The sequence below is a fragment of the Marmota marmota genome, unplaced genomic scaffold, assembly GCF_001458135.2.
Source record: "Marmota marmota marmota unplaced genomic scaffold, marMar, whole genome shotgun sequence".
NCBI classification, from domain to species: Eukaryota; Metazoa; Chordata; class Mammalia; order Rodentia; family Sciuridae; genus Marmota; species Marmota marmota.
In genome coordinates, this window is record NW_026000174.1 from 39,675,111 (window position 1) to 39,681,275 (window position 6,165).

The following is a 6,165-nucleotide window of genomic DNA, read 5'->3' on the forward strand; positions in this document are numbered from 1 at the left end:
TATACCTCAAAGCCGCCAGTTTCCACCTCCTCCAGCCACAACCTGCCACTTCAGTTACCACTCATTTAATCCCTATCAGAGAATTAATTCGTTGATTGGGTGAAGACTCTCACAACCCAATAATTTCTCCTCTGAACCTTCTTGCATTGTCTCACAAATGAGCTTTTGGGGGACACCTCTCATCCAAACCATAATACTATGTTTATTGGTTTATTGATAAAGCATAGAATAAAGGTTACAGATGAACAGCCAGACAAAGAGTTACATACAGCAAGGTCTGGATGGGTTCTGAGTATAGGAACTTCTGTCCCCATAGAGTTGGGCTGTGCCATTCTCCTGGCAAAGCAGATGTGTTCACCAACACTGAAGCTCTCCAAACCCAGTTCCTTTGGGTTTTTATTGGAGCGTTACTCCACAGGCATGACTTGTCAAATCACTGACCATTGGTGATCAACTCAACCATCAGCCCCTCTCCCCTCCCTAAAAGTTGGGGGCAAGAGACTGAAAGTCCCAACTCTTTGTGTCTTTGTATTTCTGGTTACCAGCCCCTATCATGAAGCTATCTAGGGGCCCCCAGACACCATTTATCTCATTAACATGAAAGAGGATTTTTTGAACCGTATATCAGGAAACAGGGATGAAAGCCAAATGCACACTTCACATTATCACAGTCACCTTCTCCAGGAAACTTCCAGATGCTTAAGGAGATCCACTTCTATGCTCCTGCAGCTCTGTAGTTCAGTCACAGCATTTGTGACACTGTCTCATCAAACACCTTTGTTTGGAGGGTGATGTATATACTCTTTGGAGGGCTGTGGTGCAACTTGTTCTTTGAAGTTTTCCAGGAAAGTTAACAATAAGGCTTTATGAAGAGCTTTAACAGAAAGGGAACAAGTGGTAGTCATAGCAGAGCAAGTAAGCTTGAAACCACGGGAACAGCCAATGAATTCCTCCTATTTTCTAGACACAGAAAGTGAGTTTCAGAAAGGTTGCCAGATGTCGTGACCATGTTAACCACAAAGGGTCCCACTGCCCAAGCATCCTAACTTCATCATGTATTTCCTAATGGGTGCCATATAAGGCTCCTGTGCTCAATAGTAGCCACTTATCACATGAGGCTACTGAATACTTCAATGTGACTGGTATGGATTAGGAACAGATTTCTAAAATAATATTTAAAAAGCATATAAAATATCTCAAAAATGTTTTATGTTGATTTTACATGTTAAATATTTTGGTTACGAGCTGAAATAAAATACTGAAATTAATTTTTCTATTTTACTTTTTTAATGTGTCTAGAATTAAATTTAAAATTATACATGATTTACATTATGTTTCCACTAGACAGTATTGCTCAAAATAAGTTTTAGGTGATGTGAAGACATGGTATTAAAGAAGAGTGAATTACATAACAAAAATGATTCTCTATTTCCTTTAAAACCTTCTGATTATATCAAAGAGAAATTCTAGTTTAGTTCTAGTTTTTCCTCTAATACTATCTAATTTTTTTTAAGCAAGGAGAAAGAATCCTTAAGAATCGGAGCCTTAGATAACAATAAAATCTAGCTAGCCTTTACAACATGATTTTATTTTATTGTGTGGGCGTTTAAAATTTCCATCTAAGACATATGGTAATGGTTTTTATTTTAGTGAAAGAAACTTTCATTTATAAATATATTTGTTTTACCACAAAAGCAATAAGTATATTTGAATCAAAATATTAAGTAAATACTAAAGCAGTCTATGACCAAAAAACCATGAAGGTGTTGTGTTAATGATTGTGTTTGGAAGATGGCCTTATACACAGAGGTAATTAGATTTTCAAAATGGAGAGTCTGCTACTAGCCAATACAATATACTAAGTCTTTAACCTCTACCCATCTGTAAAATGGGACTGTTCAAAATTTAACTCCAGCCTTGATAAGGTCATTGCAACATAAATGTTCCAACTTCCATTTCTTGTCACAAAAGATGGGAATCAGGCATATTTGTCCAGCAATAAGTCTGGTAGTCAAGGTACCTCTAGGGTTATCCTACTTAATGAATTGGAATGATCACGTCTTCGGGGCCAGGGAAAATGCTGAAAGTTGCTGGAGTTGAATCCAGAGGGAACTTTGGGGCAATCTTGGGTAGGGGAGCTGATGTGGAAGCAACAAAGAACAAATGGAATAATTAAAAATGAGGTGCATATGAGCAAATTCTTGAGTTGTGTCTTTAAAGCAGAATAGCATAATAAGCTTTGGAATCTAACTGAGCATTATTAATCCTAGACTGTTTGCTAGTCCTATGATGCAGGATAAATTACTTCACCTTTCTGCAGTTTAGTTTCCTTATCTGTAAACTTGTTAATGATAGTAACTACTTCAAAGACTTTCTACAAGGCATGTGCTAAATACTAGATTAATATTAGCTATCATCTACATTTTCGTCATCAACATCTGTGTCACACAGTGATGGTCAGTGGTCTATGCAAGTATTTGTGGGATTTGAATCTAGAACGGGGTTTAAGAAGTTGGGTCTTAGAGCTCAGGAGCATACAAAAGACAGTATGTGACCAAAGTTAGGGTTAATGCAAGATTGCCAATTTATCATATGCACAGGTTTTCTGGGGGAATTCTCTCCATAAAGGACCAATCATAGTGGATTGTGCCATAGATACTCTATTGACACAGGACAGATAATTCCTGGAAATGTTTCTTTTAAACACTTTAGTAATGTGACTAATAATTGGGTAAATGTTATCTCATTTATTTTTGCCAATGATAGTACTTCTATTTGGTTAATAGCTGTTTTTATAACATATCATTAGGCCATTTTTTTCTGCAGGCTTTTATTTTTCAATGCAGTGGCAGCAAATGCCTCTAAATAGCTGCTGCTGTTCCTCCTCCTCCTCCTCCTCCTCCTCCTCCTTCTCCTCATCTTCCTCGTTTGTTGCTGTACCAAAAACTTACGCCACTATTTTAAATTTAAGCATTAGGCTGTGGTGCGTGTGTGTGTGTATACCCTTTCAAAACCTTAAGAAAGCTATAAGCAGTATCATTTTAAACTCCCGAGGTATTGAAAATGCCATTTGAACATATATTGAAAGCTATGGAGTCTGTCCACTCTATGTCTGAGGAGGGTACACACACACACACACACACACACACACACATATATATATAAAGAAAATGATATACACAACTTCATGGGTTTTGAGGATCCTATTTTACTTCATTTGGCTACCAAAATAAAAAAAAATTATAATTTGGTGACTTTTAAACAACAGAATTTATTGCTTCCAGTTAAAGAGGCTGGAAAGTCAAAGATCAAGGCTCTTGGCATAAATTGATTCCAAGTAAGGGCCTGCTTCCTGATTCCTTGTAGCACCATCTTGCTATATCTTCACATGGTAGAAGGGTCAAGACAGTGCTCTGAGGATTATTTTCTAAGGGCATTAATCCTGTTTATAAAGACCATGCCCTCATGACCTAATCACCTCCAAATGGCCCTACTATCTAACACTATTTGCATTGGTGATTAGGTTTCAAATCTGAATTTTGGGGGTACAAAAACATTCAGACCATAGCAGGCACCTGGTTGCTTAGTTACCCCAGGTTAAACATCTCTATTGTGGAGGACAAAAAAAAAAAAAAAGAAAGAAAGAAAGAAAAAGAAAACATTGACCAGCCTGGAATTGCCAAAATAATGCATAAAATGTAGGTGAGCAAGATCCATGATCCCTGAGGCACAAATTTCTGTTCAGGCAAAAGGCAGGACAGAAATACACTTATTTTTGAATCACAACTAAGAAGTTAAACAGCAATCTGCCTTTCCCTTGATATAGGTCTTCAAAGTATAGCATCATTGTTAAAAATATGATCTTAAATAGAGATTAAGTTTACATTGGAATTTAGGATTTGTAAGGCCAGTAATAGAGAGGCTAGTTAGATCTTTTGAAGACCATGAATGATTGAAAAATTATGAATATCTATTTTAAATAATTCATTGAACATTCATTGCACAGTGTGCCAATGGAGGATTATGGAGGCTCAGTTAATTGTCTAAGTGCATAAGCTAGCTAGTGTCAAAGCCAGTCACTCTGTCCTAACTATTAGGCTGAGACTTTTTCATTGTATTATGTGGCTTTCTTAAAAGCATATCATGTTAAGATAAAGTTTAGCTCACTGAATATTACTTTTACCTAGAGCTACGCACTGGCAAGAAAAGAGTATAACCATTCAGTGTTTTCAAAAAGATAAATAAGAAATTTAAATTAGTAGCAATATTTCAAGACATGCCATACTTGCCTTATGACCATTAAACTTGATCTAACGTATTCTGACATATTTTTCCCATTTGGCCTTGACTTCAGTTTGCTTTTTCTCAATTCCTTTAGAGTAATTTTGCCCAATCTTGTGTTCCACAGAACATTTTTCTCTTGAAATGCCTAGTGCACAAAGTATTTTGTGGTCAAATAAGTCTGGGAAATGTTCCATGTATATTCTCCTTTTGGCATGTTAAAAAAACATGTAAAAATATTAAAGGCTCTGGGAAGACCTATAGTAAAACATAGCAGCAACAAATCTTATTTGACTTACTCTGTGTTTCCCAAAGTCACTATTCCTCAGGACACTGTTTAAATATTAACACCTATTAAAATCCCACTCAGTGAATTTCAGTAGCCCTTGCTATAGATGACTCTGCTTTAGTTCTGCAAGTCTCCAGTCTAAGCTCCCATTTCCAATAGTTGTTGGAAATAGAGCAACTATGTTATGAAGGATTGTTGCTTTGGCATACCCCGCTCTCTGATTCAATTATGCAAACCATTCTAGATAAAAAGTAGCTTTTTTTCTCCATTATAGTGGCTTAATGTGCTGTCAACTTAATTCCATTTACAAACTTTATCATTTCCACTTCAGAAAAGTATTGCAAACAAGTGCTCATATAGGGGAATAATTTTTACCTTACTAATGATACTTGGAAATTGGAAACAATACAATCTTTACTAATAGGGACTGGATAAGAAAATTATGTGAAAAAAATGTTATACAGCTATCAAAATAATATTTTTTTTACCTTTTATTTTATTTTTTATAATTTTTATTGTTGGTTGTTCAAAACATTATATAGTTCTTGATATATCATATTCACATTTTGATTCAAGTGGGTTATGAACTCCCATTTTTACCCCGTATACAGATTGCAGAATCACATCAGTTACACATCCACTGATTTACATATTGCCATACTAGTGTCTGTTGTATTCTGCTGCCTTTCCTATCCTCTACTATCCCCCCTCCCCTCCCCTCCCCTCCCCTCTTCTCTCTCTACCCCATCTACTGTAATTCATTTCNTAACATGGTCACGACATCTGGCAACCTTTCTGAAACTCACGTTCTGTGTCTAGAAAATAGGAGTAATTCATTTCTCCCCCTTGTTTTTTTTTTCAAAATAATATTTTTTAAAGTCCATTTAATGGTGTGGAAAAGCACATGTATTATTTTTAGTGACATGTAAGATGTGACATTATATTGAAAGTATCATTCTAAATTTATAATATACATATGATTTTCACACCAACACACAAACACACACATGCATTCATGTATATCAAAACTTGAAGAAAATACCTTAAAATTTTGAAGTATTTTGTCTCTTGAAAATACCAAATTTTTAATATTTAAAATATTTTATAGATCCTTCATTTTATAAGCATGATGATCGGATGTTCACTCTATTGAGTGAGATGTGCCTACCTTTAAACCTTGTTACAACATCAGCACATTACCCATCTGATGTGAAAAAGAAAAAAATTTATAATAGTTGTATTTTCCATATGTGAAAAAGTCTATTAAATAAGTGGTTTTCCATCTTTGACTTAAACTAGAAAAAGATGCCCACTTACATATGGGTTCATTAGCCTTCATACCTATTTTATCCAGAGATTATCAGGTAATTTTGCTTCCTTTGCCTCCAAATTACTGTTCGTTCTTACTTCCTCAGATATAAGAAGGTTTAGTATTCCTTCCCTATAATTTTCTTTTATTATTTTTTGGGGTACAATCTAAGCTTTTAAACTACAGTGTTTTACAAACTGATCCTGCAAAGACAAATTTGCACTTAGAGATAAAAAGATTTGTATTAGTTTCCAAAAGGATATGATTTTTGCAGTAATACACAATA

The 6,165-nt window shown here is 35.2% G+C and overlaps 1 non-coding gene across 1 annotated transcript; it reads left to right on the forward strand.

The window, feature by feature from the left end:
- The first annotated feature begins 5,678 nt into the window (after positions 1–5,678).
- LOC125612190 lies at positions 5,679–5,780 on the forward strand. Its single transcript, XR_007342530.1, has one exon. It is a non-coding gene; the product is annotated as a small nucleolar RNA U13 (small nucleolar RNA).
- Positions 5,781–6,165: the final 385 nt, after the last annotated feature.